The sequence below is a fragment of the Pteronotus mesoamericanus genome, unplaced genomic scaffold, assembly GCF_021234165.1.
Source record: "Pteronotus mesoamericanus isolate MK-2021 breed Mesoamerican mustached bat unplaced genomic scaffold, CSHL_Meso_final scaffold_651, whole genome shotgun sequence".
Taxonomy (NCBI): Eukaryota; Metazoa; Chordata; class Mammalia; order Chiroptera; family Mormoopidae; genus Pteronotus; species Pteronotus mesoamericanus.
In genome coordinates this window covers 12,336,035-12,349,318 of record NW_026555325.1, presented here as the reverse complement: position 1 = coordinate 12,349,318, position 13,284 = coordinate 12,336,035, and the positions used below count along the sequence as shown (strand labels likewise).

At 35.3% G+C, this 13,284-nt stretch overlaps 1 protein-coding gene and 1 long non-coding RNA gene across 7 annotated transcripts in view; one reads left to right on the top strand and one right to left on the bottom strand.

The window, feature by feature from the left end:
- Positions 1-11,544, bottom strand: part of LOC129061836 (uncharacterized) — a 214,948-nt gene extending 203,404 nt beyond the window's left edge. Inside the window, exon 1 of the long non-coding RNA XR_008528215.1 lies at positions 10,955-11,544. This is a non-coding gene — a long non-coding RNA (uncharacterized LOC129061836). The remainder of the gene's footprint in view (positions 1-10,954) is intronic.
- Positions 11,545-11,878: 334 nt separating this feature from the next.
- ORC4 (origin recognition complex subunit 4) overlaps positions 11,879-13,284 on the top strand; it is an 89,463-nt gene continuing 88,057 nt past the window's right edge. For all 6 annotated transcript variants that reach the window (XM_054562561.1, XM_054562557.1, XM_054562560.1 and 3 more), the window contains exon 1: positions 11,879-12,014. The gene's annotated coding sequence lies outside the window, so the exon portion shown is untranslated. The remainder of the gene's footprint in view (positions 12,015-13,284) is intronic.

Below are 13,284 nucleotides of genomic sequence, written 5' to 3'. Positions count from 1 at the left end.
TGTTCCAGACACTGCACTGTTTCACATCCACGTAGCAGTGGAGGGTCTTCTCAAGTTGTCCAATGTGGTATGTCCCTTACAATCATTTGCTATGATCTCTTACACTAGCCTAGTTCACTTGCAGGATTTTTCTTTTTTTCCCATTATTCACAACTTAGTCAATCACACAAAGGACATTCTCCTGAATACAAAGAGCATCAATTTTCACCCCTTTTCTTTTCTAACTTCCCTGGTTATGTTTAGGGCACAATGTTAAGTTCACTATTTTCCTCTGTTATCACTGTTAATGGGGTTTTGTGAGACCTGATCACCATAACAATGATTCTGTGGGAAAAAGCTTTATGAATTTTATTTTATTCGTGCAAGATTTATTTATTAGTTATTTTTTCCTTTATATTAAATTTATTAGGGTGATACCAGTTAACAAAATTATACAGGTTTCAAGTGCATAATTCTACAACACATCATCTGTTGTACACTGTATTGAATATTTACCACCCCTAGTCAATTTTATGAATTTTAAACTCAAATAAAAATGAACTCTTGTGACTTTTATTAGTAGAAAGCATTTGTGTAGAGCATTAAGAATGTCAGCCCAAGTTAATATTAACACTAAGGATAAAAACAATCTTGGCCTACAAACATCCTGCAGTTTGGCTGCTACATAGCTCCATAACACCTTCTACCATGTATCTGTAAGTTCTTAACTTCTGTCCCTTTGACTTTAATTTAGTGTTAAGTACTATGTTCTCTCTCCACTCATGACCTTTGCAGTTTCTTCCTTCCAGAATACTATTTTCTCCCTCTTGATCAAATTAACTCTAATTTGTCAAGATTTCAGCTAACCAAACATTGCTTCAAAAAAAAAAAAAAGAAAGAAAAGAAAAGAAAAGAAAAGAAAAAAGAGAAAGAGGAAAAAGGAACGGGAAGGGAGAGGGAGGAGAGGAAGGGGAGGAGGGAAGGGAAAGGGAAGAAAAAGGAAAAAGCTGCTCTTGATCCCAGTGGTTGGTCAAATTATCCTTCTAAAACCCCTCATATTGGATACCATGTTCCTCTGTACAGCAATTGGAACAATTCCAACTTTGCATTTATATGTATGATTATTTGATTAATATCCCTCTGCAGCTCTAGGATGTAAGTTCAGAAGATCAACAAGCTGCCTATTTCTGCTCACTATTCCATTGAGAACATAATAGGCATCAACACACATTTGCTGAAAAAAAGACACTGGCAAACCACGAGTTGTGGGGGTGGGTGGGGGGGGGAGACGGAGAGAGAACACTGAGTCAATGACCGCTATACAGTTTGTTTTTTTTTTTTTAAATCACTAAGACTTTTCAGGTGAAAACAAAATATAAAGCCATCTGATAGAACTCTATAAACTTGCTGTTTTTCAGGGAAAAGCATTCAATTTGTGATGGTAGGAGGAGACTGGATAATTTATAGAACGAGGGCAACTGGAAATAAATTAGATGGAATTAAAACATAAATGAAGAAAACATAAGCTATTATCTTTTTGCAATTTTTAGAATTTATTTATATGTAAGATTTATAGTTTTAATTATGTACTATTTACTACTGATCCCAGGGACCAACCTTGGTATGAATTTTAATTGTAAAAAGAAAAAGAACCTCAGTATCCTTAGATAAAACTTTCCTGTTTTAACTATGTTTCACTTCCATCTCATATTCAGAATACCCTTGTTTTAGACTCTAACAGATTTTTCCAATCATAATTGCAAAGAGTTATTCACTTATTTTATGCAAGTGTTCTTTTCTTCCTATTTCTTTTCTGACCTCCATCCTGGAAAATAAAGTTTTAAAAACATAAAGGGTAGGTATGTTATTTTTAACCACTTTAACAGGTTATGCTGAATTTTATGCCTAGTTTTTAAACTAGTAAAAATAAATTTACTCATCCTATCATCCCATTGGAAGGTATGGCCTTATTTGAATTACTCTCATATGTGCCAACCTAGGATTTCTCCTCAACCTAATTCATGTCCTCTCAGGAAGCCCACTGAGATTAACTCTACAGAATTCTACTTGTTTCTTTACTCTGAATATTTACATACTCAGATTGATGTTATTTTACAAAGTGTTTTTCAAATAAATGTTTCAGTCACTTTTTTTCTTAAAAGAAAAGGAACTTAATCTTAAAACCTGTTTTATTTTTGTCCTCTATTCAAACCAATACCTGGATATAGAAAACATTATAAAAATGGTAAGTGACTACGCCATCTGTATTTTGAATAAGCATACAATAATTTGGATCAATGATTAAAATAATGTAACTTCATCTTAGGCCCATATATTATATCTTATCTCATGCTGAAACCAACTTACATCCCACCACTTTATGACTGACATTTCTACAACACCATTTCACTAGCCTATACTTTCCCAGGATAGTGAGAAATGTATTTTGCAATAAGAAGCAAAATATTTAAAAACCAGGATATCCTTTGCTCCTCCCTCAATTGACAAGGCTTTTCATGCTGTTGGTTAAAAAGATCAGAACAGTCTAACAGTCTTTATTCTGTATCAAGCTATGATGATTATTTGCCAATGCTTAAATTTCTTCAGGGTATTCAAGGGACACATTCATGTAACAATTAGGGGCTAGGGCTGTAATTTTCCTAGGTCACTCTATTTCTTATTTCTTTATTACTGTAAGCATATTCTTCCATTATAAAATGACTACATGAATATACACTTGTTAAAATAAATCAAAGTAATGCTAAAGTATACAAAACAATAAAAGTTCTTCAATCTTCCAGCAGGCCACATACATACTCTCTATAACCCAAGGACATAATTTGGTACATACTTTCCATACCTTTTCTTACTATATTTACATAAATATAAGGTACATATTTCATACTTTCTTATTTTATAAATAAATGTGTATACAACATAAAATGTGTTATATATGCAATATATTTAAATACACTACACACGTGTTACCTGTGTATTTTTTTACATAAATGCAATCATACTATGCATATTATTTTGTGACTTGTTTTCAACTTAGCTTGTCTTAGAGGTCTTTCTATGTTTTTAGCTTACAAATCCAAATTTTTCATGGTTGTTGTCAACCCCTGTCTTCAGATACTGCAGGTAGTATGTCTTAATTTTCTAACAAGATTCCAAAGTAAACAGATAATTTCTTCCAGTGCCCAGGAAAATGAGTAATATACATTTTTCCACTGTAATATTTCTTAATTAAAATTAAAAGGGTTTTAGCAAATATTCATTCAATTTAAAATGATTTTTCATCTTTCCTAAAATGTTTAAACCTCCTATAAATTCATATTTTAATTTAAAAATATGTATATAAAGAATGCATCTTTAGTAAATCAACATAAAATTAAGAAAAACTAAATTTTTATAAAAAGAGCAATATAATATAGCAAATTTGCCTACTAATTTGAAAATTTAAACAAATGCAGACACTATTCATTTTCTGACTTACTGGGGTAAATTGTGCAAAAAGAGAAGCTGATGAAGAAATGTTTTTAAAGAATTCTTCACAGCTTTAAAAAGAAAAACTTTTAAAAGTTTACCAAAATATTTAGAATATAAAAACCACAAAGAGCAGGAGCAGCTGACTAGAAAAGCAATGTTAAGATTAAGGTCTGTATATGATGTGGATCTAGTTTCCTCTCATATGTATAAGAACATTGGAGTAATGTGACTATTACTTTTTTTTGTAATATGCAACATATTGCTATGTTCTTCAAACTAGAAATAGAAGTCACGTCGATTGGATACCAAACTAACATCTACTACAGAATCTTACCAAACCTAATCTGGGACCAGTTAAATAAGATACACAATAATATAAACTGTTAGGTTTTATTATCAAATGAAACTGTTAAAGGAAATGTTGTACTTCTGATGGTACTTTTATTTCTAATAGAAGACAAGCTTCATTTTTAGACTTCCATGAAACAATTAAATGTCAATACTTTCTAGATGGGGGAAAAAAGTATTCATAAAGAGTAGCATCATATGGAAAGCCCATGGCTACACAAAATCATTGACATAATTACTGGTGATATTTGCAGCTATTATGAACTTTCTGATATATAGTGGACTGAACACTGTGGCTTTAATTGAAGTTTGAATGTTATAAACAGTTAGATGTCTGGCTCTGGCCTGCATTCTAATACCATCAGCAGAACAGAGATGGGAAGCATAAACAAACCTTTTAACTAGATTACAGTCTCTAAAATGGCCAAGAAATCCTTCAGCACAAACTCCTGTGTGACGAATGTGGAAGAAGGAAAATGATTTTGGAATAATGGTAAAAAAAGACTCTAAATTTCTGTCACTACTGGAACATGTATTTGACTTTCTAAATACTTTGATATTGCTTAATATTCATTAATGATAAACTTTACATTTAACTTTCCAACTAAATAAAAATCCTCTTTATCTTACATGGCAGCTGCTTTTTAGATCAGTATAACCCAAGGAAGCTATTTAAAAATCAATACTTTCTTTTGTTGAATGCAAAATACTTCTCTCCCCCAGCATCAGTGAGTATATGTACATACAGCCTAGATTATTATTTTTAGGTACCAGTAATATTAAGAATGCATGGATTAAGTTAATTAATGGTCAACAGATTAAGTCAACTTCCAGACTTAGGTTGTATATAGAAAACAATAGCTTTGAATACAAGATTAAATCCAAATATAATTTAGTACTTGGTCAACCTTAAGAAACAATTTAGGTTTACTTTTAACTTCTGAGATATAGAAATTAAATTAGAAAAAAAGAAAAGGCAGCACAAGAATATAAACTGAACACTGGTGCCATACAGAGATTTTTCCTTTCATTGATGGAATCTTGGTTGGTAGGCAAAGAACTCAGTCAAATGGATGAACAGATTTTTCCCCACTGCAAGGTTGATAACTAATTTATATAACTCATTTTATATAGGATGTCCTTTAAAACAATACATCCTAACAAATTACCCAATGACACAGAGTTTAATTATAAGTTCTCTAAGAAAAGGTTATATAGGTCAGCTAAAATAAGAACTCAAGTTAGTCACAACCAACTCTTGAATGAAGTATATGCTTTTCACCAAGTATGATATCATTAGTGATTTTCTTTTCCATTATGTCCAGCTGTATTAGAAGATAAACCTTAATACATGTTAAGCCTGGTTCTCACTTTGTCTGTCTAAACAGTTATACTCAGTCATTCTAATTTCAGAAATCTCACATAATATAGAAATACCTCAAAAAGAAATGTTGATGAGTCACAATCTTTACTTTGAACTGAATTACCTTTAGATTATCTAAGGAAATTACTTGGGACCATAAACTAACTCTATCTCATCAATAATTCAGATTGTTTTTAAAAGCAAGAAATCACATTTGTTATAAACTTTTTTTTCTGAAGTATGGTGACGTAGGAAAGTTCTTTACTGTTCAAAAATATTTCCAGACTCTTATTGGTCCTAATGCATTGGCATCACACTTACCAGGATAATAGAGTCATTGTAAGCATATAGGATGAGTGTGTATACACTTAGGATAGAAATTAAAGTTACCTGATTAATAAAATAGAATTTTTAAAAATTCTTTTCTTCTAAAAGCAAAGGATATAAAAATCAACTCTGGTTGGCTGGGTCAAAAAAGTATTTTCATTCAGTAGCTGCTTTAAAGAACTATATAATGATAATGGTATCTTAAGAATCCAAAAAGTTGTACATTCTAATATTAAAAATATTTCAGGCTCTAAGTAGTACTAAAGAAAAAAGTACATTAAACTCAATCCTATTATTAAAATATTGCAAGAAAGAGGGTTCAGAAGGAATGTTTATACACACCAAATCACTAGGCAATATAAACTCCCCTTTGTTTATAGGTTTCCACCTATCAAAAGAGGTATATAAAAATTTTTACAGTAAATATTCACTGGGTCACAAATTGTTGAAACCTCCAAATTTCATATAGTAAAATACTACATATAACTCCATGCAAGATAGAAGTTTAATATGTAGAAGGCCTAAGTGTCATTTCACCATATGAAGAGAAGCCTGACTTGATGCATATTTTATTTCAAGTTGCACACTCGCCTGAATCCATGTTCCTTATAAAGAATTGGGTTTTTGGTTTGTTTTTTTGTCTTTGAAAACTTAGAAATTTTCCATCCCTCAACCAATAAGCTACTGGGGCAATGATTTTACTAACGTTTTCCATAGTACTTAATAACTGATGATAACTCTTTATTGAGACTGTTTGAATCAAAGTATCAGGGATTATGTTGCTGCTATATAATAAAATGCTGAATGCTGTTTTGTCAGTAGTAAGTTTCCCCATTTGTAACATAAGGACAATGTTACCAAGTTCACCAAGGCCACTATAATGACTGGGATTGATACATTTACCACAGTACTAGGCCCTTATAAGAAATGGTAACTATGATGATTATTAAAATAGAAAATTAGAATGAATATGAAAGAGCTAAGAACTGACAGAAGTCTATTTACCTTCACAAGATACTGTACCAGCAAAGCATCTCCTTTTAAATTGTGAATCAGTATTATTCTAAAAGGTATACTTAAGGAGGGCAAAGAAAATCCAGGATATTTCTTTCTTCCTAATATACTTTTAAGTTATATATGAAAGCCATGACAGGAGCCAAGACAGTATTCTTTGTTTTTTAAACAACCATCAACTAAGAAACTTTCAACTCATTTTACTAAAGTTACAGAAACTGTATCACAAAATAAAGATTAAAAACTGCAACTAATTTAGAACTAGAACTGGGAAATTTCTTATGAGGATCTTGGAGGAATATATCAAGTATCCATTAAAAATTCCAAAACTTCTAAATAGTGCATACTATAATTACTCCATGATAATTAAATCATTCTGTCAGCTTAAACTATGATAGGTATGATAGAAGATAACTAAGTCTCAAAAGGATAATGTACAATATTTTCCAGTGAATCATGACAGGTAACCTGTTATTATGAGATATAAAAAGAAGAAAGTTACTTTTAAGAAAAAAGGTTTAAGTTGGGAGAGTTTGGGGTTTTTTGGAGGGGGTAATAATATAATGAGATACTTAAATGAACAGTGTCGGACATCTTCAAATAGAAGTATAGAACAATAAAATACTATAGTAATGATAACTACATAGACTATTTTCATGGTCTGAATTAGTGAATTATATACAGAAGAGAAATCCCCAGAATACAGTATTAAGTGGAAAATTTTACTTTATATTTTTCTATTTTAATAAAATACAGCAATATCCTTTTTAAACATGCATTCTTCCACCTATCTATTTAGTTATATAAAATTTATTTAAGTAGAAACATCAAAATAAAGATATGACCAATACACTTTTGGAATACAATTATGCTATCTCGTCACATTAACTGTAGGAGCCATCCTTACTTCTCAGGTGCCTAGTACAGTGCCTGACAGACAGTAGATATTCAAGCAATGTTTAATGAATAATAGCTAAATACAATCTGTTTTGCATGTACAGTCAAAATCCAGACAAGTTTGCAAAGGTACATAAGTTGGATATAGGCATTCTGGCTGACTTCATTGGGTCCCACTGATGACTAGGAGTAAATCTTCATATCCATAGAAAACTGGAAAGTTGATAATTGTCTGGGTAAGGACCAAAAAAACAAAGTCAGGGAAACATGTCACCTAAGTAACAGTTGCCTTATAGAGCTGGTAAAAGCCGTCTATTCATTCGGACAACCTACTGCACCTGTCACTCAGTGACATGAAATTTAAGTGTATCCTGAACATTTGCTAGTATATTTTTAATTGTAATTTTTTGATCCTCTTATTTAAAATATAAATCACTTTTGTCAATTGCATCCTGTAAAAGAATTAGGGGATTCTGTTTTTACTTATTTTGAGTACTATATTGTTAACAGGATTTACTTTGGCCATTAGAAAAAGTGAGAGCCACAGTAAAAATTAAAAAATAAAATTCATGGTATTGAAGAAATTGTAGCAAGGAAGAAAGGAAAAAGGAAGAAAGGGAAGGAATCCCACAAATAGGAATAAAGAAATTCAAATATGCCTAACTCTAATCAATTATGACAACCAACCAGTAGGGCCTACTATACACCAGACACTGTGCTGTAAGGCATATGAATGCTAACAAGACAAAAATCTTTGGTCCTAGGTAATTCATAGAGCAAGACTCACAAGTGAACATTTATAATACAATATGTATTTTTCTTATATACATGGGTCCTTAATACAAGGGTAAGAATAGTATTTACTGATTAATTGGAGGTGCAGGGGAAAAAATAAACATTAGGGGAAGCTGAAATAATTCCCAAAATAGTAATAAACTACTTCTTTAAAAGAAACCAACAACAAATTATTCTATTGCAAAGGGACAAAATTATGGCTTTAAAGCTATTTACCTTAATATTCTTAGAAGAATGTGCCTCCATAAAAAACCCTTAAGTGCTATACACAGAATTGTGATGACAGTTTCATTTCTGATGAAGGGCAGTAAGATAGTGTAGCAGAGTGAATGTCAAGAGATCTGATTTCTCTGGTCCACGTTCCACCCACGTTTAAGCCTTGGAACACTGGGCAAGTTCCTCAAACTCTTAAAACTTCAGCAATACAGAAAATGAAGAGTTGGATAAAGTGACCTCCAAGATACCACCTTGCTGAAAATTACAATTCTAAAATATACCTTCATACTTTAAAAATAAGGCAGGATAAAAATGAAAGGTTTTGTAAATGTAAATAATTGCTTAACCTAGACAAAGTCTGGAATCTTCAAACCACATAGGGGAACCCTGGAGGGTCGTAGGATAAGGAATGTTTTCAAAGGAAAACCAAGAAGAGGTATTATGCTCAGGGCTGTACATTTTCACTTAGTTGAGCAACCATCACGCCAATTATCCACACAATTTGCTTTCCTTTTCTTCAGTAAGTTCTACTTTCTATCTCTTATGTTAAGGTTGCTGAAGTATTAAGAAAAGAACAAGAAAATCTAGGTGAACCTGGAACAGTATTGATATTGGAAGAAAAACTTGAACTTGGTACAGATTTCTGCTTAAGTGTACCACTTACACCTCACAGAAATGCAAGGAACTGTTCAAATTTATAACAGAAAGGAGAGAAATAAGACCATATTGTTTACTGCTACACAGCTTTTTTCTTTCCCTGTGTGCAAATGTCTGCTTTTGCAGAGTTGATATTAAAATTTTACAGAACCAATTTCTATATATGCAATGCTTTTCTGCCACTAAAATATAAGTGTATTATGTTTTGGTTTTAACATCAAGATAATAAAAAATCAAAAGTATTAACATGCCTTTATAATATTTATGTCAACCATCCTTCTAGATTTTTCTTCAATCCTTTCTAGTTGATCAAATTGATGTTTTCATATTGCCAGTCTGATCGCAAAATTGCTGCTTTACAGAAAAATATTTTTTGATGACATAAATTATGGGATCAGAGATACCAATGCAGTAACAAAAAAAGGGTGTGAGATACACACACACACACACACACACACACACACAGAGAAAGAGAAAGAGAGAGAGAGAATATGAGTGTGTGTGTATGAATGTGTTGCATCCATCTTCAAGGAAAGCATAAAGAAATGTATGTACGAAACAAAATACCACTCTCCCATGTAAGACCTAATAAAAGGCCTACATCAGAAACATACTTTCTAGCTTTTGTGAAATAAAATGCAGCACTCAATTTGAAAGCCATTTCACTGAAAACATACCAAGTAAAAACAGAGAATAGTGATTTGTGTCAACATTGTTACTCTGTAAGCCTAAATCTGGATTCATCTTTCAATATATATCTAATTACAATGAATATACTAACTACTTCATGATTTCTTTGAGTCATGAAAACATATTTTAGAAACATGCCCCCCTTCATATATACAGAGCAATTTGGTTCAGTACCCCAAGAGATGAAAAACTCCTCTCAATTTACAACAGTAAATAAATAATTCAGTTAAAATTGAAAGTGGTACCAATCCAGCAAACTATTGATGGAGAGGTTTGGCCTTCCATGAAGCCAGAACAACATAAAGTTTTCAATGGGAATTACTTGTTCAGGCAAGTTAGAAAGATTAGAAAAATACCCACATTAATTATGAAATAGCTAACATTCTTATCTTATGGAAAATATTAGGAACGTATGTGGGTAGAGACAGTACCAGTGGTATTTAAACTTTAAGCATTATAAGCTTGGAACTTTATATGGTGATATATCAAACAAACATTTAACAAAAAAAGCAGTAATACAAGTGAAAACCTAACCAAAGGCCTCTATCAACTAAAAATTTGAAAATTTCTATGCAGGTCAGACAAAACAAAAAAAAGAAAAATTTAACCCGGAGAGCAAAAACCAAACAAGTCTGATTCAACACTTAAGTCCATATCCAAAGCACATACAGAACCAAAAAGGGGAAAACACTCAGGTCTACAAATGGATAAGCAGTTCCAATACAATCCAGATCCCGACATTTTCCCACTCAGAAACAAATGCAGTGGAGCTTTTCCTGGGGAAATAGGAAAACAGCCCTCCAAATGAAATTTTTAAAGTGACATCTAGAAAGTGTGCCTCTTTCTGTCTCTTTTCCTGGCGCCTTATTGGAGGAAGGAGGGGGTTGTTTTTGTATTCTCTCCCACTGGAGCAAGACACAATCAAATGTTAGCTGAAGAAGAGAAACCACTTTTGACAACAGCAAATAAAAACAAAAGTGCCCTTCCTCCTCTGACAGGATGGGCACACACCTCACACACCCCTCCCCACTGCAACCCCTCCTTCACTCGCCCCCCCCCTCCAGTACCACCCCCTCCTCACCCCGGAGCTACACTGCGTATATGGTTTGGTGCTGCTATTGCCCCGGAGTTAAAGTCAGAGCCAGAGGAAGGCAATAAAGCCCCCACAGACACACTTACCTTTCCTGCCCCCCACTTTGGAGTGCCTTCCCTGGAGCTGTGGAGGATGACACAAAGGGTAATAAAGGGGGGGAGTGGAGGAGGAGGGAAGGAGGAGGAGAGTGGGGAAGTGGCTGCTCCTGGGTGTAGTGAGATGTCTCCAGCCAGGGCCAAGCAGCAGTAGCAGTAGCAGCAGCAGCAGCAGCACCAGCAACAGCAGCAGCAGCAGCAGAGAAGGGTCTGTGTTGCTAAGAGAGGCTTTTGGTCTCTTTCTCTCCTCTCACGGCCAAAGAGGAGGAGGGTGGAGGGGGCTCGGGAAGGAGGCTACTGGAGGGGTGAAGGGGTAGGAGTCGTGGATGAGGGTTTTCGAAGAAGAAGAAACTCCTTCTCCTTCTCTCTCAGGCTCAATCCCCCTCTCAGGTCTCGGGGCTGGAGGGTGGGGGAAGGAACTCAGCCGCCTTCCCCCCACCCCCCTCAATTCAAGGTTGAAGTGGGGTAAAATTAGTGTCCTGTCCCTTTAAAAATAGAAATAAAAGGTGCCCCCCCTCTGCCACTGCCTCTCTCTTCATCATCAGCTGCTGCTGCTGCTGGGGTCTCTCTGCTTGGGGGGGAGGGGGGGTTCGGGTAGAAGAGACGGGAGGTACTCACTGCGCATGTCCCTCTCTGACGGGAGGCTGGTTGGTTGAAAGCAGGAGAAGGGGGAGGGGAGAAAATGAGATGGTTTCCCAGAAGGCTCCGAGGCCCTCGCGACCCGGAAGACATTGTAGCAGGGGGTAGAGAGGTGGGGGCGAGAAGTAGGAGGAAGTCGCTACTCTTTAACACCCTCAGTCCCCTCCTCCCTCCTAAGAGAAAGTGGAGGAACGGAAGTGGGCGTGAACAGAGGCAAAAGAAGGTCACGTGGTGGGGCGGGAGATGGGCGGGGTGGGAGAGAGGCTAAGCGGGGCATGCCGGGAGTAGTGGTGTATCATTGGTAACACCTGGTAAAGCTAGTCGGCACACACTCGAGGCGAGCCTGTGGAGCGCTTCCTGCGGTTCCTAGATCCCCGCACTGCCCTCCTAAGGGCAGGCTTTTCTGTGAGAGGTAATATGGGTTAGCCTGGCTTCAGGATGAAGATCAGGGGCACCAGTTGCGAAAGGCGAAATAGAAAGGGGAGAATGGAAGGTTTTGGAGACTGCTCACGCGGGAAGCGGGGGGACAGGCTTGTCTAGGCCGGGCAGGCCAGAAACCAAGAGGGATCCTTCTCTCTCGTGGCCTTCTTGCCAGCCCTCCGATGAATCCCGAACGAGCGCAGGGAGAACTAATGACACTAGATAAGTGGCGGGGTGACGGCTATACTCGGTTGTGGTGAGGTCCCGGTGTAAAGAGAGAAACGAGATCTGGAGCCTCTGCAGATGACTCTGGTGACTCCTTCCTCAGCTCAGAGCAGGGAACCTGTCCAGGGAGACACAAGCTCCATGTGTGAATTTTGATAACTTGTAGGAATAGACGCAGTGCTTTTATTGGAAGTTGACCCTCCTTGGAATTCTGGAGCGAATTTTGGAATGGAGCAAGCTGCGAAGTCTTAGTGGAATTTCCCTCCTTGACTTAGCGTTGTTGCTGCAACAACACCTATGCGTGTTCTCAGAAAGGGATGGGGTTTTGTGTAGTCCTTGATAATTGTGTTACTGCTGATAAAGGGACATCATCAGGGTTTTTCTTTCCTGTGGTACAGGTGAGAGATTTTTAAATGGGTATTTTTGTTTTAAGATTCTTTGGTTACTAGCCTCAGATTTAGGGCCTTTGGTTTCTGAAATGCTACCTCTTTTTGCTGGAAATAGTATTTCCCTCATCAGAAATAATTCAAAGTATTTAAGAAAGGATTCATGAATTTGCATTAGTAGTTTTTTTTTTTAGTAAAATAGCTTTTTTCACATTGTTTATAAACTTTAAAATTATTTCAATATTTCCAGTGTCGTCCTTTGTAAAGGTACTGTGAGATTATCACCCATATGTGGTACCTATTAAGACCAAGAATCTACAGTTTCTTTTATTTATTTGTGTTGGTAAACTATCAGTTAAAAGTACTGCTTGTCTTCGATTTGTTTTAGCAGTGGACCCTATTTATGCATCATTGTCTAGCGTTTAGTATTTTTCTGTGTGTGCGGTGATCTTGTCAGATGAAGTAAAAACTATAGTCTTGTACCTTAAAATTTTATATGTAGTGAAACCAAATGTTTATTACTTTACAACAGAAAAAATATATAGTAAAGCAATTAAAGTGCCTTAGATAACATTTAAAAAATTTTTGGGGGGGATAGTAAAATACTATACAAAATGTGGTATGTGGCCCCAATTTACTAGTCTAATATTA